Genomic DNA, 16,770 nt, shown 5'->3' on the forward strand with positions numbered 1-16,770 from the left:
TGAAACACGTGCAGTCCACAGCCTTCCATCATGTAGTAGCCACAACAGACTAACTGTTCAGCGCATGGGGTATCCCAAACAGTGAAAACCGACAATGGATCCTAGTTCCAGGGCCAAGAGTTTAAGAAATTCGCGGCACACGTGGGGTTCCACCACCAAAGAATCACCCCACTCTGGCCACAAGCCAACGGTATGGTGGAACGCTTCATGGCAAACATCAAGCGCACTCACCAGAAAACAGCAACGGACCAGACCTCTATGGCACAAGCATTCTCACAGATGCTAAGAACCTATCGACCAACTCCGCATGAGGCAACCGGCCGGATCCCGGCAGAGCTCATGATCAAATACAAACCACAATCCCGGCTTCCCCAACTGGAAGACTACACGCCAGCAGAGGATGACGAAATAAGACTACGAGAAGCCGAGAAAAGACGAAAGGCCAAAGAATGGTCTGATGGGAAACAGAGACCCAGAGAACCGCAAATACCCATCGAGGAGACTGTGCGAGTCCGGCAGGCCCAGCCCAGGAAGACCAACTCAAGACACCGGCCCAAGCCGATGGTAGTGACCGAAGTGAAAGGACCCATGATCACTGCAATGGGGGACCACGGCGAAATAACAAGGAACGCATTTTTATTCCGCATAATGTTCCAAGAAGACCCAGCCGAGGACGTGCCCCTCAAAGAGGACGAGCCCGAAGGCCAAGGGATCCCTCCCGATCCACCGGAGGCTCCCACATCGACAGACCAGGATGACGAAAGAAGTGACCAGGCTGGCTGGCCAAAGAGAGTCATAAGAAGACCCACCCGTCTCATTGAGGAAATGTAGACACTGAACTTACTTGATAAGTAAGGTGGGGTTGTTGTAAAGGGAAAAAGGACATCAGCCCCTTTAAGGGAAAAGCGAAAGTGGAAACGGGAAAGGGAGGGGCGGGAGGAGGTAAGGCGGGAGAAAAGGGGAAGTCAGTATGCTGGAGGAATAAAGCAGTGAGGACGTACACTGTGTCCCGCGTCGTTATTGAGGACAGATTAGACCATAACAGAAATGGGTGTAGGAGCAAAGAACTGCATCTGGCCAAACCACAGCAACAGGCATCACGTTACCACAAAGTCTTTTGTGCCGAGAGGGCACAGAAAAATGAAATAATGTTTCCCGTGACTCAAGAAAGCTGGAAAGTGTGCTTGCGTGTGGACTAAACTTTTTAGATAATGTGTGGTATATGATTAATAACTAAAGGTCTGAAGGCCTTCCTAATTAAAATTCCTGACAGGCATAGACGTCCCAAGAGGAGAGCAAAGGTGTGCAATTGCCCACCACCTCTAATTGGCTGCTGTGCCCCCATAATTGGCTGCTTTACCCCGCCCTCTGGCAAAGCGCTCTTTCTGGAAGCCCTAAAGGTTCTCCTTCGCCCAGCCGTCATTCGCAGGTTTGCAGGCGACATTTACTAAGCCTGTGCCCTATCGTCTGGCCTGAAAGGGACACCACGGGAATCAATGGCCCATAATTATCACTGGGTTGGGGGCCATCACTGTTAAAAGCAGGATACCTACATGCTGGGCACACTATTGCTTTACAAATGTGCAGCTTACACTTGTCTGGAAAAAAACAGAAGACATTTCCAAATTGAAGCATGCTTCTTAAACTTACATTCACTAGTTTTCTTTAAAATGTGTTCGTTTTTTTGTCACACTGCCACAAACACACATACCCTTTTATCACGGGATATATTTCTAAAGCAGTTATATACTTGTCAAACTGTTTAATCACAAATACATTGTCTATTGCGCTGACAGCAGTTATTAGGAAATTAAACATGGGGGTTCATTGGTGCCAACTTTAGATTTTCACTATGGGGACAGAAATTCCACCACCCTTGCCTTGAATATAAGCAAGCTACCAGCCAAACCCATCCCCTGCCCGAACACATTTTATAGCACTTGTTTTTTTATAAGGAATTGCAAAAGTCTTAAGATTTACAGCCAGTTTTAAACCTCTAACATATTAGCAAGTCACTCAACCTGCTGCGCTACTCTGGTAGCCTTCTACTGTAGGGCATGTTTATGGATCCATTAATGTGTTCAAAATCACTGCATTCCCTGGAGCCTGGAGGTCGAGTCAGAATGTTGAGTTCAGTTCCTGTAAGGTCAAGATGTATCTGGTCCCTTGTCTTTCAAAACAAAGAAGCCGTTTCTGGTTTGCCACTACAGTAAACTAATGCGTGAGCTTGTTTTCTCTGACAATTCTGATGCCCCGACTTGGACATGCATGCTCTGGTAAGGAGTCTTTTTTCAAAACTCCAGCCGGGTGGTCGGAAGGAGGCTCACCATAAGTGTTGCTTTTGCATAGCCAGACCGGAGAGCCTAGGGTTTTCCACAGTGTGAAGACAGCAGACAGACTTTCTGGTAGTCTCTGGTCAAGTGAGTCATGTAAATAAACGGTGTAGAGTAGCGCCTGCTTAAAAAAAACGGAATAGACAACCCTTTGTGAAACAAAACTGGTCAGTTTAAAATAAAAATGGATACATTTGTAAACAGGCCGAAATTAAATAGGGACAGATGGGGTGGCTGCATGTTGAATGTTTAGCCCCCTGTGAGGGGTCAGGAATGCAAGGCAGAGAACTGTTTGATGGTTGGTCAAAACATGGAATTTTTATTAAAGAATAAATAAAATAAAAATGCCTCACTATTCCTAGTCTACTGAGGATTTCCCTACCTAATCAAAGCTAAAGAGAAACACTAACACAGGATATCTGGCCCTCACACTTAACAACAAATACACAAAGAAAATATATGGCAACTGAAATAACAAACAGCATTCAGTTTCTTGATACCCCCTCAGTAACCTGGGTGGATTCCCTTCCCCAGGATTCAAAGTGAATTCTACTGCAACGTTGAACCAAAGAAAAGAAAATAAGGAAATCCTTGTAGATAAGACAGTCTCAAATCAGTTCTTGATGTTTCAATGTCTAAGTAAAGTTTTGTTAACCCGAGTTCCAACATTAGCAAACCTTTTCTCCTTGGTGAAAGATGGGCTTTCCACTTCCTCAGAACAGCACCAATGGTTCTCCCATGCACGATGCATTGTCACCACTTCTAGCAATCCAAGAAGACTTGCCACAGTTCACAAGAAATGCATCTTCTGTCACAGTTGGTTAACAGTTAGAATGTCCTTAGTTACAGAATTAGGATACACAATAGGTATATTTGTCAGGATGACTTCACGGTGCCGCTACTTCCACTTCAACAACTTCACTTGTCTCACAGTACTCAACTCTGTTTATGTATGTCAATGTTGCATCTACTGACAACCAGATATAGCACCACAGCTTCAGTACTTTCGACTACTACCACAGCTTCAGCAATTTGGACTTCAAGACAGTTTTGGCAAGTTTTACTTTCAAGTACTTCAACACCTTCAAGTAAGCAAGGCATTCTTCCTCTGAATATCGATCTTTAAAAAGGGGCAGTCTCTTTGCCTTTCTTGTCTGTCTGACACAAAAACAACCTAGGTTTGCCTTTATGACCCACTTCTCTCTTCCTTTCACAGTCTTTTGCAATATAGGTGGTGTCTGCTTCAAAATAATCTTTACAAGCAGCCAGTTTCCCTTCTCCAACTTTGCCTTCACCTTTCTGCCAACTGTTAGCCCAAACAATTACCTTGGTGCCACTTTCTTGGCTTCATGTCATTTTTGCACACTTGTATCTTTGGCAAGGTTGGACTGTTTTGGGTTCACAATAATATCAATTGCTTTTTGGCTCTGAGAAAGGTTGTTTTCACTCTTAGTATGGGAGACTTTTGGCTTGGGCAATGCTTGCTCTTCTCTTCAATTGTAGATACACTGTTTAACTGCTTAACTTCTTTTATATGAAAGGTATGCCTACCTGTAAGTAAAGGATAGAGTGCAGTCTTCCTTTGGAAATCACAATTAGGCACACGCAACCACCTGTTGATGTAGTTTTCAAAGGGTTTTAATAATGGACTTATCTACGTTATATATTCAGCAATGGCGTTTGCAAAGTTCACTCTTCTTAATGAGAGACACGCCACCAATTCTTGATAAGGTATACAGTCTTTAAGGGTTTACCAATGGTCTTTTAGCAGCATTTGCTCCTCACACGAGTAAACGGAATTACCCAATACACGCAAGTGCTACTTTTCCATTGTTTCCTTTATTAAAGCTTTAACAAACAACTTCAGCTTGCTTCCATCTATACGCGAGTGAATAGAAAACTGGATACTATTGCTGGCAGTGCTCGCGCAAGGAATCAGAACACCAGGTTTCACTCACCGGTTTCTGTAACTCCTATTCTGCGGGTCGCTCAACTTCTGCCACAACTTCTACTGCTTCTGGCTTCACGGGGACCCACTCCCTTCCTCGTTGAAGGTGTCTTCGGCCACTCATCTAAGGAGCCCCTCTCGCTCCTGAGACCCGTGGCTTGACAACAGCTCCTCGCCTCAGTCTCTAACACGTTCTCTACAGGGCAACCACGCTCACATGGGGAAAGACAGCCCTCCTGCAGACCTTCCGCTGCACAGCCTCTGCACTTCAGAGTTTGGGGGAACAGGATTCTCTCAGAACAAGCAGGTGAAATCTACTCTATCCATGTTCCTGCGTCCCTCTCGTTCTCCCACTTCTATTTGATTTGTCAGCTTTATGCTTTCTTCTTTCTGCTTCTACTGCTACAGCACACATTCCATTCACATTCCCAACTCCTTCTAATTGCCTGCACCTGAGGGGCCTCTTATGCCTCCCAGGTTCCTTCAGGTGTGGGCTGTTATGCTTAATTGCCTGACTACTACTAATGCATTCCTCTCTAACCCTCTTCCTCGTCCCAGTACTTATGGGATTCTGGGACTTGGAGTCCCCAACAACAAAGTTAGTTCTTTTAACTTTGGCTGTTTGGCAAACAGCCATCAAAAGTGTGGGATTATGTGGAAAGTTAAACAGGGGAGTTTCCCAGTATTCTGGGTCTGTTCACCCCACCCCATTTGATCCTCCCGCAGTACACCAACCCCAGGGTCGGGATCAGGAAGAGTCTGGCTTTCCTTGGCCACATGAGAAATGTCCCAGACCAGATTCCTGGCAAGATTCATCACACCCCTCAGAACCACTCAGCAGCGTTTGTTAATTCAGTCACCTACTCCCCCAGGCCACGAACAAAGTGGAATCATTGTGTGCGTTCCTCAAGGGTGATTTGCATAATGGTTAAAAGGAGACTAAATCATGGACAGGCATGGGTACAGTATAGTGTAAACAGGTCTCTATACCACGTGAAGGGAGACCTGCCTATTTTATGTACACAAAGAACAACGGTGCCACGTGCAAGTATATCGAAGCCTGGCACAATTTAACATGAGAATTTGACATAATCACTTCCTGCTCTAAAGCACTTTTCACTTAGAATGGATGGCCCATTTAAAGCACACATTAGAATCAAAGAAGGGTAGTATGAGTCCGAGAGAGGGGAGGCAATATGCTACCTGGTATGAGGAGGCATCTGAAAGACATCACATCCAAAATTAGGGGATTTATAGATGCCATCGAAAAGATATGTGACCAAATTAAGAGCCTTCAAAATAGAAGGTGAATTGGAAAGGAAAAAGGGCTGGAACCCTCTTTGCTCTACCTTCAATTGGTAAACAATAAGCAGGATGAGGGTACTGCAGACAACATAATAGACTTTTCACTGATGTATGTACACTTGTTTCACAGGGGACATTTGCGGATGGTAAGGCCGCTGCATCCCAGACAGTTATGGGACCGCCAAACACAGATGGAAAGGCAGAAACAGCCTCAAAGAACATGTTGTCCGGCAGCCCTAATCAGACACCCATGACTGCCAAACACCAAACCTATGAAGTTGGCTAGTCCTAGGTTTTCATAGATACCTATTACTCCTCTGTTTACCACTTCTCTGATAAAAGGGAGTGAAAATTATCAAAGGGACCCTGTGACATTTCAAGCAAGTTTATGACAGGAACCAGGGGCAACCTGTAGTGAAGCCAAAGAAAATGATTTAGTGATAGTGCATGTTCCATGGACTCTCAAAGACCTAAGGAACCCAGTCGAAGAATTCCTAAACATTAGTGAGGAACATCAGTGATTCGTCAAGGAGCTCTTAGGGAGACTGGAATTGGAAATTAATTAGAACACGCTTAAAGGAGACTTTTAGCATTTATTCCTGAAGTGTGCCCCAGGAAAACAGATTGGGGCAAGATCAACTGCAAGCAGAAAAAGGGAGAATCACCAGTGGACTAGTTGGAACATTTGAAAATAGTGTTTGCACAACATTCAGGAATAGTCAAGCCCAATGATATAACTCTGGAACAAGTAGCCAATGCATTTGTCATGAGGGTCCAGCCCAACCACTCAGCCCAACTGAATAGGTGTTAAATCTGGTGGCAGAATAAACCTCTATGAGAATTTGTCATGGTTACAAACCATGGTGTTAAGTGGCAAGAGCAAAATAAAGAACATAAAAAGCAATCTTATATAGTTACAGAACCTCTACGAACAGGGATCCCTCAATGGGAAGGTGGCCTTTCATAAGAGGCTTAGAGAAGAGGCAGACATGTCCCACAAGAAAAAATCAGAAAGGCCAGGCCAGAGAGTTCCCCAAATCGTCAGCTTTTGACTACTGCAAGCAGGTCAACCACTGGAAGAACGAGTGCCCGTACAGACTGCAGCACAATAATCCTCCTCCAACCCCTGGACAGGGAACTTTCCCTCATCCAAACACGTTTATGCCAAACAAGCCAGCACACCTCCAGTCAGATGAAGGGTAGTACTGACAGAAGACCTCACCATGAACCCACTAATACCTGTAGATCAGGTTGGACCATATGTACATTGTTTGTTTGTTTATTATTTGAATTACGCACCTAACCCAGGGGTAGCAGGGCGCAGAGGTAACAAGAGGATTGTAAAGCTTAGGTTACAGGGAGCGCAGTAGATGGAATCCAGCTCAGGTTACATTGCTAGAAGCATCAAAAACAATTAGAACCAATACAACAAGTTATAATTACAAGGAGATATACAATATTTACAGGTTATATAATGTGTCTAAACATAGGGGATCGGTGGATATACATAGTTTACAGTGTTTCTGGTATAGCGCGTTGAGGAAGAGAATTAAGTGTCATGTATCTTCAGCCAGAGGATGGTGTTGGATCTGAATTGTGGGTATGGAAGGTCTTCCCTGAGGGATGGTGGTAGGGAGTTCCAAAATTGTGCTGCTTTAACAGGGAAGCTGTTCCCTCCAGACATAGTGCATTTGAATCTTGGCACTAGAAGGAGGTTAGAGTTGGCCTTTCTGGAGGGACGGCAGGATGCCGGTATAGCGAATCTCGTTATCAAATATTGAGGGGCCGCTTGGTGGAGGCATTTGTGGGTCAGAGAGACAGATTTAAGGATGATTTTGTCTTTCGTTGAAAGCCAATGGACCGATCTTCTAGTCTCTGAGATGTGGGCTTTCTTCGGGAGGCTTAGGGCAGCTCTTAAAGCATTGTTTTGTAGGATTTGAATTTTGTTTGTGATGTATTTGTTGCTGCCTACATAGAGAGCATTGCAATAGTCCAGCTTGGACAGGATCAAAGCTCTGGCTAAGGTGATGCAGTTACTGGATGAAAGGAATGGTGTGGCTGCTCTAATAAGTTTGCAAGTATAGGATGTGGCGGATGCCATGGCATTAACTTGTTTTTTCAAAGTAAGTGTGGAGTCTAAATAGAAGCCGAGAGTTTTGACCTCCTTGGTGATTTTGTTATCATCAATTACAAAGGAAGAGTAGTTTTGGCCTAGTTTGATAATGTCCGGTGTGGTGCCTAGGATGAGGAGTTCTGTTTTGTCATCATTCAGGCATAGACCGTGTGAGGCCATCCATGCCTGGATGATGAGGTACACTCTATTTACAAAGGCCAAATCCTTGTCATAATCCCCCGTCAAGGGGATGAGGATCTGGGTATCATCTGCATAGTTTGTGTATGTGATACCCAGACAATGTAGATCATCGAAAAGGGGCTTTGTGAAGATGTTGTACAGTGTAGGGGAGACACAAGAGCCCTGAGGCACGCCACAGGTGATAGGCGTTGGGTCAGCAGCTGCAAGAGGGGAAAAAACTTGCATAGTACGATTGTTAAGAAAAGATTGGATCCAGTCGGTTGCTTCTTGGGAAAAGTGGGCTGCCGATTGTAGGTGATTGCAGAGGATCTCATGATCGACCAGATCAAATGCAGCCGAGAGATCGAGAAGCAGCAGTAATGCTGTCTTACCCTCATCTCTCAACTTCTCAATCTGTGCCTTGAGATCTATGAGTGCAGTCTCAGTTCCGTGCTGGTGTCTGAAGCCTGACTGTCAGAATCCTAGAAGGTGGTAATATTCAAAGTAGTTTTGGATTTGTTGGTACGCTATTTTATCAAGGATTTTGAGTATGAACGGCACTATAGTGATAGGACGGTAGTTGGTGGGGGTGGAGGGATCTAGGTTGGGTTTTTTAAGGAATGGGAGGACCCAAGAATGTTTCAAATTATTGGGCATGGTGCCTGATGTAAAGGATGCATTAATTAGTTTGCTGATAAACGGTGCATGTTCGTAAGCTGCATCTTTTATCAATTGTGCAGGGCATAGGTCCCCATGGCAATTGGAAGGTTTGAGAGTAAGAATTACATTTTCGACCTCTTTAGTGGATACTTTACGGAAGTTAAAGTGGGGAGTTGATGCCGGATAGGGCTTCAGGATAGAGCTAGTGTTGCTGGATTTGGAGGTGGGGAGAAGGGAGTCTTTTTTGATACTGATCTTAATTTGCAGGGAGGTCATTTTGTTAGCTAGAGCATTTTGTATACCTGTGCACCAATTTTTATCCTTGAGGCAAGAGTCAGGCATCTGGACAGGGGATTCTACTTCTTTCAGAATTACAAAGAGCGCTCTGGTATTGGATTTGGCTTGAGAAATTCGAAGGTTATAGGACGTTTGTTTAGCAAGGATGATTTCTTTTTTATACTGGGAGGATAGTTTGCTCAGGTTTTTCTTATTGTTTTCTGAAGGATCTGACCTCCAGATTTTTTCGCAGCGTCGTTTCTCCTGTCTGATAGCCTTGAGATGGGGAGAGAACCAGGTGTTCCCATGTTTGCAATGTTTACGCGTTCTCATCTTCAGTGGTGCTTTGTCATCAAGGGATGATAGCATTACTTTATTGTACAAGTCTACCATAGTGGAAGGATCTGTGTGGTCCGGGATGGCGTTAAGAGTAGGTAGGAACAAGGGGATAAGATTTTCAGGAGTAATGTTTCTTTTATTTCTGGTCGGGACAGCTGGAGCTATACTGTCCGGTTGCGATGGTATAGCCTCTAAGGAGAATGTGATCAAGTAATGATCAGACCAAAGCTGTGGTATTATAAATGAGGCCAAGATTGGGCAATTGTGCACAGCTAAAAAATCAAAGTTCTACCTTTGATGCGAGTAGGATCTGTGATCTTCTGGGTAAAGCCTAATTCCTCTACGGTGTTGTTAATTAGTGTGGCATTAGAATCTAAAGGGTCACTGAGAACAAGGTTAAAGTCTCCTAATAGGATGCTTTGGGAGGAGTTCTTGAGATTATTTGAAATTATGTTTGTGAGGTCCTCTTCAAAAGATCATAAAGGGCCTGGGGATCGGTATATGAGGTGAACAGATACAGACTGAGTATTTGATAGGGTTAACTTAGCAGTTAGGGATTCACATGATCCTGTATTGTGGAGAAAGTTTCATTGTTAGTTTAGCTTTAGCTATTATGGTGAGACCTCCACCTCGAGAGGTGGTACGATCAAGTCTTAGTAGGGTATAATCATCTAGTAAGGCTAGCATAATTGCTGGACCAGCTGCTGGGTGGAGCCAAGATTCAGTAACAGCTAGGAAGTCTAAATCTTCATTGTGTAATAGGTTGGCTATATCTGTTGCATGGGCTACCATAGAGCGTGCATTTATATGTGCGCCCTATGTCCCAGACTGTACTGGTTTCAAGAGTGCTGGCTGAATTTTGGGAGTGCCTTTCGAGGCAAGGATAGTCTCTTGGAATAGTCTGCTGTTAAGTTGGAGAGGGTGCTGGGAGAGGCTCATGTTGCGAGGACTGATGGCGGCATTGCTTTGCACTGAATTGGTTAAAGGGTCATAGAGCCTTGGGAGTCTGGCACATAGTTTGAGGTTCCTCTGTAGAAGAGTGCAGGGTGAGGTGATCATGTCTACCTGTTTAAGGAAGTTATACGCTGGCGCAAGTGGGAGTGAGTTTAGTGGTATAGTAGGATACTGAAGACTGATAATATAGAGAAGTTATCTAAGTAGAACAGTGTAAAGCAATGGGATATACATTGTGTCTGTGGAGCTAATTAGGGATAATACAGTGTAAGGCTATTAGCGAATAGCATAAGTGGCAACGTGGGTCTAGCTGTTCTAGTAGAGTAGGATGCATAAAAGCCAGGTGTTATACAGTGGGGGCTAAGCAGATACCACACGTGATAAGGTGGTAATTCGCATTGGGAGCCAGAAAGGCACTAGTTCAAAATGCATAACAAAAGATCACCTAGATTCAAATTAGCAATGAGGAGTGAGTAGGGTGTGAATGTACATCAAAATGCAGAGTGAATAGACAAAGGTGCATCTGGAGTCAGGCTATGAAGTAGAGGCAAACGCTGACTGGCATTCAAATCCGTCACAGTGATTAGTGTGCATGGCTAGTGCATGTGGAGTAATGAAGAGAACTGTAGGTTCTGGGTGGCTAGATATATTGAGAGTGCAGAGGCAGTAAGTTTAGGCAGACATATGTTACTCACAGTCTCACAGTCTCAAGGAGCACGAACAGGGGGTATGGCCCTGGGCTCTGGTCAACTCGGGACACTCTCTGGACAGTTGTTGGCCTTACCCTCAGGGCCTTTCCAGGAACGGCCGGCTTACGCCTCACGGCGTTGGGTTGATTAGTATCTTTCCTGATAGGGCCAATCAGTGAAGTGCTGGCCTCTGATGAGGGGTGCAGAGAGACACGAAAGATCAGGCATCACAGGCAGCCATCTTGGACTGGCTAGAGCCTCTTGTGCAGCAATGGCGCTGTAGTGGGCATCAAGGTTGCCAGGGCTTTTTGTGGCAAATGTACGATTTCGGGCTAATGCTCTTAAAATAGTGAAATTAATAAAGTGAGATACCGCGCCTAGTGCCATAAGAGTACCTCCTTTAAATAATCATTTCCTCGTGGGGGTAGCATTATAAGCATACCTTGCTGGTGGTCTGGCCTACGGGTGCAACATACTGCTTCTGCAGAGGTCGGAAGGCTCCTACTCCTGCTCCAGTGGGCTGTTGTGCTGTGCAAGGATCTCGTCTCCGGCAGTGAAGACCTGCCTACAGCGCCTTTCCAGGAAGAACCTAGTGCACAGAACATTTCATTAAAAAAAATAAAAAAAACATTCATGTTTAGCTAATACAGAAGCCAGAGGACAGCCATTCATTTGGATTGTTTCCCTGGCATTCCTTTGTTCTACAAGACGGTTAATGTTCTAAGCATTTCCAACATCCCAGTACCACCCCGTCACAGATCATGTACCCATTACCTTTGGACCCATGACTGACAAGCATACATTCCTGCTGGGCCCATCAACTCCAATCAACCTTCTCACAGGGATTTGCTTTGTAAACTCAAGTGCACCATGCACTGAATTCCGGACAAAGCGTTCCTCGATGTCCCCAACAGAAATGCAGAAGCAGTCATTGCCACATTACATATTGTACAGATGAAGCCAGAGAAGAAGTAAAGGCACACTCTTGCCCCGGACATAGATGATATAATAAGTAGGGTCCATGACGCACTCTGGTCTATACACAATGCAGTAAAGTGTATCAGAAATGCAGGGCAAGTTCAAAACAGTGTAACAGGTTACTTGGTATTCCCCAGATCCCTTAATGCTTGGAAGCTAAAGAAGGCATAGCACCAGTGCTGGACTGAAACAAGGTACAAGGTACAAGGGAATAGTTTCTTACCTGTAACTCCATTGGTAGACAGACTGGGAACCCTCGGTAAGCTTATAAAGCCGTTTCCCATAGGAAAACGTTCGACACTTTCGTGTCCTATCTATGTCGTTTTGGGCCGCGCACGCACGCCCCACTAGGAGGTAGCGGTATAAATGCCCAGCCCCCGCGGCTCCCTTCAGATTTCGACCCCTCCAAGGCAGAATGGGGTGAAACCAAGAACTACAAGACGATTGCATTAGGGGAGGCCGGCGGGCACATGTGAATCCATGAAAGATACCAATGCTGGAGAAATGGAGTTACAGGTAAGAAACTATTCCCTTCTCCAGCATTGGATCTTTCATGGATTCACATGCTTAGAATAGAATGCACAGCAGTGATCCTGAAAAAAGGAGGAGGTGTGAATGCAATCCGGCACCCACCCAATCCTGCATATAGCGAATCACGTATACATAAGTTTCGAATTTAAAGTGTGCCACAGTAACTGCACAGAGTAATATCCATATAAAGCAATAACAGTATAGATAAACATACATTTATACCTATATATATATATATATATATATATATATATATATATATATGTGTCCAAATCAGCATAGACCCTTCTTGAAAAAGGGCTTACCTTATTGAAATAGATGTCGCAAGACTGCTCTTCCCATTTGTATTTCGTCCGCATGCTGTCGTTCGAGGCAGTAGTGGCAGGTAAATGTGTGAGGCACTGACCATGCTGCCGCCTGGCAAATGTCTGTCAGTGGTACCCCTGCCCACAACGCCGTCGACAACGAAGTCGCCCTGGTTGAATGAGCCCTCGGACGTCCTTGTAGCGGTTTTCCCGCTTTTGAATGACAGAAGGCAATCGTCGACGAGACCCATCGGGCCAGTCCCTGTTTTGAAATTGCCTTCCCTTTTGCCGAAATATGCAACGAAGAGTTGCTGCGTAGATCGAAGTTGTTGAGTCCGATGAAGGTTAAATTTTAGAGCCCTCTTGACGTCCAAGGTATGTAAGACCTTTTCCGCAGCCGATGAAGGGGTCGCGAAAAAGGTGGGCAGGACAATGGATGAGTTCTTATGATAAGTTGTAGGAACTTTTGGGATGAAACGAGGACTTGTTGACAGAATCACTTTGTCCTTGAAAAATCTGAGGTACGGAGGGTCTATGACCAACACTTGCAACTCCGAGATCCGTCTAGCTGATGTTATAGCTATTAGAAAAGCCCCTTTCCATGACAAAAACTTCATCGACGATGTGGCCATTGGCTCAAAGGGTGGTTTCATTAACCCCGCTAGCACTATATTCAGGCTCCACGTTGGTGGAAAACGTTTAACCGGAGGGAATGTCCGGAACAAACCTCTCATGAAGTGTTTCACTAACCTGTCGCTAAACAAGGGAGATAACTTCCTTCTTCTTGTGAACCTAGAGATGGCCGCCAGGTGAACCTTTAGTGATGAAAAGGACAATCCGCTTTTTGCTAGGTGTAGTAGATACGGAAGAAGCTGTTCCGGAGTAACCCTCAGAGGTTGCACTCCCGTCTGTCCTTGACACCACGCACAGAATCTTCTTCACTTACACCTGTAGGACTTGTTGGTGGAAGGGGCTCGCACAGCTTGTAAGACCTTCTGACAGTCCGAGGAAATGTTCAAGGCACCAAATTCTGAAAAGTCAGGAGCCAAGCTGTGAGATTGAGACTGTCTGGATTGTGATGCCACACTGTTTCCTGGTCCCGGGACAGGAGGTTGGGAACCTTCGGGAAAGTTATCGGATGATCCTCCGACAGGTGAAGCAGGTCGGAGAACCACTGCTGCCTCGGCCAACACGGTGCCACCAGGATGACTCGGCACCTGTACCTGCATATCCACTGCAGAGTTCTCCGTAACAGAGGAAACGGAGGGAAGGCGTAGAGGAACATGTCCGTCCACGGGAAGGAGAACGCTTCTCCCAGCGACCCTTCCTGTGGCCTCCTGCTGGCATACATCTCGCACTTCTTGTTGTTCTTCGTGGCGAAGAGATCCAGCGGAGGCCGCCCCCATTTCTTGAAGACCTTCGACAATTGATCGGCGTCTATTTCCCACTCGTGAATCTGGTCCATATTTCTGCTGAGCGAGTCCGCCTGTTCGTTCCTTACTCCTGGAAGGTGATGAGCTACGATGGATATATCGTGTTTCAAAGCCCAGTGCCACACCTTCTGAGCCTCGATGGAAAGGGTTCTGGATTGTGTGCCTCCTTGCTTCCTCAAGTAAAACATCGCCCTGATGTTGTCCGCCAAAACTCTCACTGTGGACCCTCTGATGTGAGGCCGGAACGCCCTCAGGGCCCAGCGCACTGCTCTTAGTTCCAGAACGTTGATGTGCAGGAGAGATTCCCTCTGAGACCAACGGCCTTGTGTTTGCAGAGTGCCCATGTGTGCCCCCCCAGCCACTTAGGGACGCGTCCGTTACTATGGTTAATCGAAACTCCGGATCCTGCAGGGGTACTCCTTTGGATAGATTCTGGATGCTTTTCCACCACTGAAGAGCTAATGGGAGCTTGTCGTCGTCGACGGTCAGTTTGTCTGACCAGAGGCCTTGAGCCTGCGTCCATTGGTCCGCCAGAAACTGATCCACTGGCCTCATGAACAGGCACCAGTTGCCCACCAGACGAATACAGGACGCCATAGCGCCCAGGATCGACGTATATTTTCTCACTGTCAGTCTGGTATTGATTTTCAACTGACCTGCCAATCGACTGAGTTTGGTGATCCTGACGAGGGATGGTCTCACTAACCCTGACTGGGTCTCGAACTGTGCGCCCAGGAACACCAAGCTTCTTGACGGTGTTAATGAGGATTTCTCGAAGTTTATCGCAAACCCCAGCCGTTGTTAGAGGTTCATGGTGACCTGCAGACTCCTGTGCGTCGACATAGGGGAGGACCCCCTCACCAACCAGTCGTCGAGATACAGGTATACATGATGGCCTTGCCTTCTCAGCCAGGCTGCCACCGGGGGCCAAACATTTCGTGAACGTTTTGGGAGAAGATTTCAGTCCAAAGGGAAGTACTGTGAACTGGTAGTGAGTCCGCCCTACCACAAACCTTAGAACTTCTTGTGTCGCCAAGTACGCGTCCTGCAGGTCCAGAGACGCCAGAAAATCTCCTTCTTGAACTGACCGGATCACTTCTTGGAGCGTGAGCATCTTGAACTTTATGCTCTTCAACGATTTGTTTAGCTTGCGCAGGTCTAGGATGGAACGCCACTTTCCGTTTGGCTTTTTCACCACAAAGTATCGGGAATAAACCCCTTGACCCCTTTGTGACGACAGAACCAATTCTATAGCACCTTTTTGTAGCATAAGTGCTACTTCCTGCTGCAACACGCTCAGATGAGATTGAGCTACAAACGCCGGTGGAATGTGCGGAGGGTTGCTTTTGAATTGCAGGGAATGTCCATATCTTACAGTGTCCAACACCCATTGATCCGTTATTTGCTCCCATTCATTGATGTAACATGATACTCTGCCCCCCAGAATGTTCCGATGCCCGTCATTGCTGGTCCTTGATCTGCTTATCCCTCGTCGACGACGAGTAACCTGCTCTCTTCTTGGGGGCTTGGTAGTCCCGGAGACGTTTAGCCGCTTGCGAAGCTCGTCTGTATCCCTGGGAGGGGTATGCTGGCCTACTGAAGGATCTGTCCCTCGATGCCGAGAATCTGGAATTTCCCGATGCTCCCCTGAAGGGATGAAAAGACCGGAAACTCTGACCACTCTGAAGGGCCCCCAAGGAACGCTCCGTGTCCGAGTCCTCTTTCATGCCCATCAGGGCTTCGTTCACCTTCTCACCGAAGAGGAGGTCTCCTTCAAAAGGCATATCCAGTACCTTATACTGCACCTCCGGTCGGAAGTTGGTCCATTTTAGCCATGCCTGCCGTCGGAGAACCACACCGTTATTCACCTGCTTAAACCCTGACTCTGCGAGGTCCACTGCAATGTTTATGGCATGATTGGAAGCCTCTTCACCTTCCCTGGCCAGCAACATAGCTGCTTTTCGATGTTCATCCAGAAGGTGTTCCAGTATAGGAGCCAGCCGGTGCCACATCCCCCTGTCGTATCTGGCAACTATGGCTAGAGAATTGGCCGCTTTCACTGTGGTAGCAGCCACCGACAGCACTTTTTTGCCGAAAGCATCCTGTCGTCTGGCCTCACTTTCTGGGGGCTTTGTGCACTTGTGCTGGGCCCTCGCCTTCCTCGCCGCCAACGCCGATACCACGGAGTCAGTTGGGAGGAAAGGCACTTGGGAGTAGAGTCCGGGGCCTTACATTTTTTCTCTAGACAACCCTTTATCGCTGGTTCCGAGAAAGGGTGGTGCATGGTCTGCAATCCTTCCTTCCACACATGATCCAGGATGGGTACTGAAAACACCAACCTTCTCCTTTTCCCCATGTAGTCGAAAAGAAAACAGTCCTTTTTCTCTTCTTTCTGGGCCAGCCCGAATTCTGTACAAGCCCTGGCCACCATGGTGTGAAATGACCCAATATCGTCTGGGGGAGACAGCTGAGTCGGGCTCCTCAGGGTTTCCAATTCTGCTTCGGACTCCCAGGTTGGATCCCTGGAGGGGGAAAGGGAGATAACTGACGAGGCTCTGCTGTCCGAGTCCGAATCCATCAGTTCCCCTTCCTCGTGGCGTGGGGCCGAGAGGTTTGCATCCGGCGGCACTGCGGCGGGTGTTGAAGGCGGTGGTCGATAAGACAGGCCCGGGCCATTGATGACCGACCTGGCCGGAGTTGTTCGAGGTAGTCTGTCACCCAGTGTC

The 16,770-nt window shown here is 46.5% G+C and overlaps 1 protein-coding gene across 1 annotated transcript in view; it reads right to left on the reverse strand.

Annotated features, from left to right (window-relative positions):
• UBXN2A (UBX domain protein 2A) overlaps positions 1-16,770 on the reverse strand; it is a 720,890-nt gene that overhangs the window by 118,135 nt on the left and 585,985 nt on the right. The window contains exon 7 of the transcript XR_011260377.1: positions 11,240-11,386. The gene's annotated coding sequence lies outside the window, so the exon portion shown is untranslated. The remainder of the gene's footprint in view (positions 1-11,239; positions 11,387-16,770) is intronic.

Source organism: Ambystoma mexicanum, chromosome 4p (genome assembly GCF_040938575.1).
Source record: "Ambystoma mexicanum isolate Mex_15411 chromosome 4p, UKY_AmexF1_1, whole genome shotgun sequence".
In the NCBI taxonomy this organism is placed as follows: Eukaryota; Metazoa; Chordata; class Amphibia; order Caudata; family Ambystomatidae; genus Ambystoma; species Ambystoma mexicanum.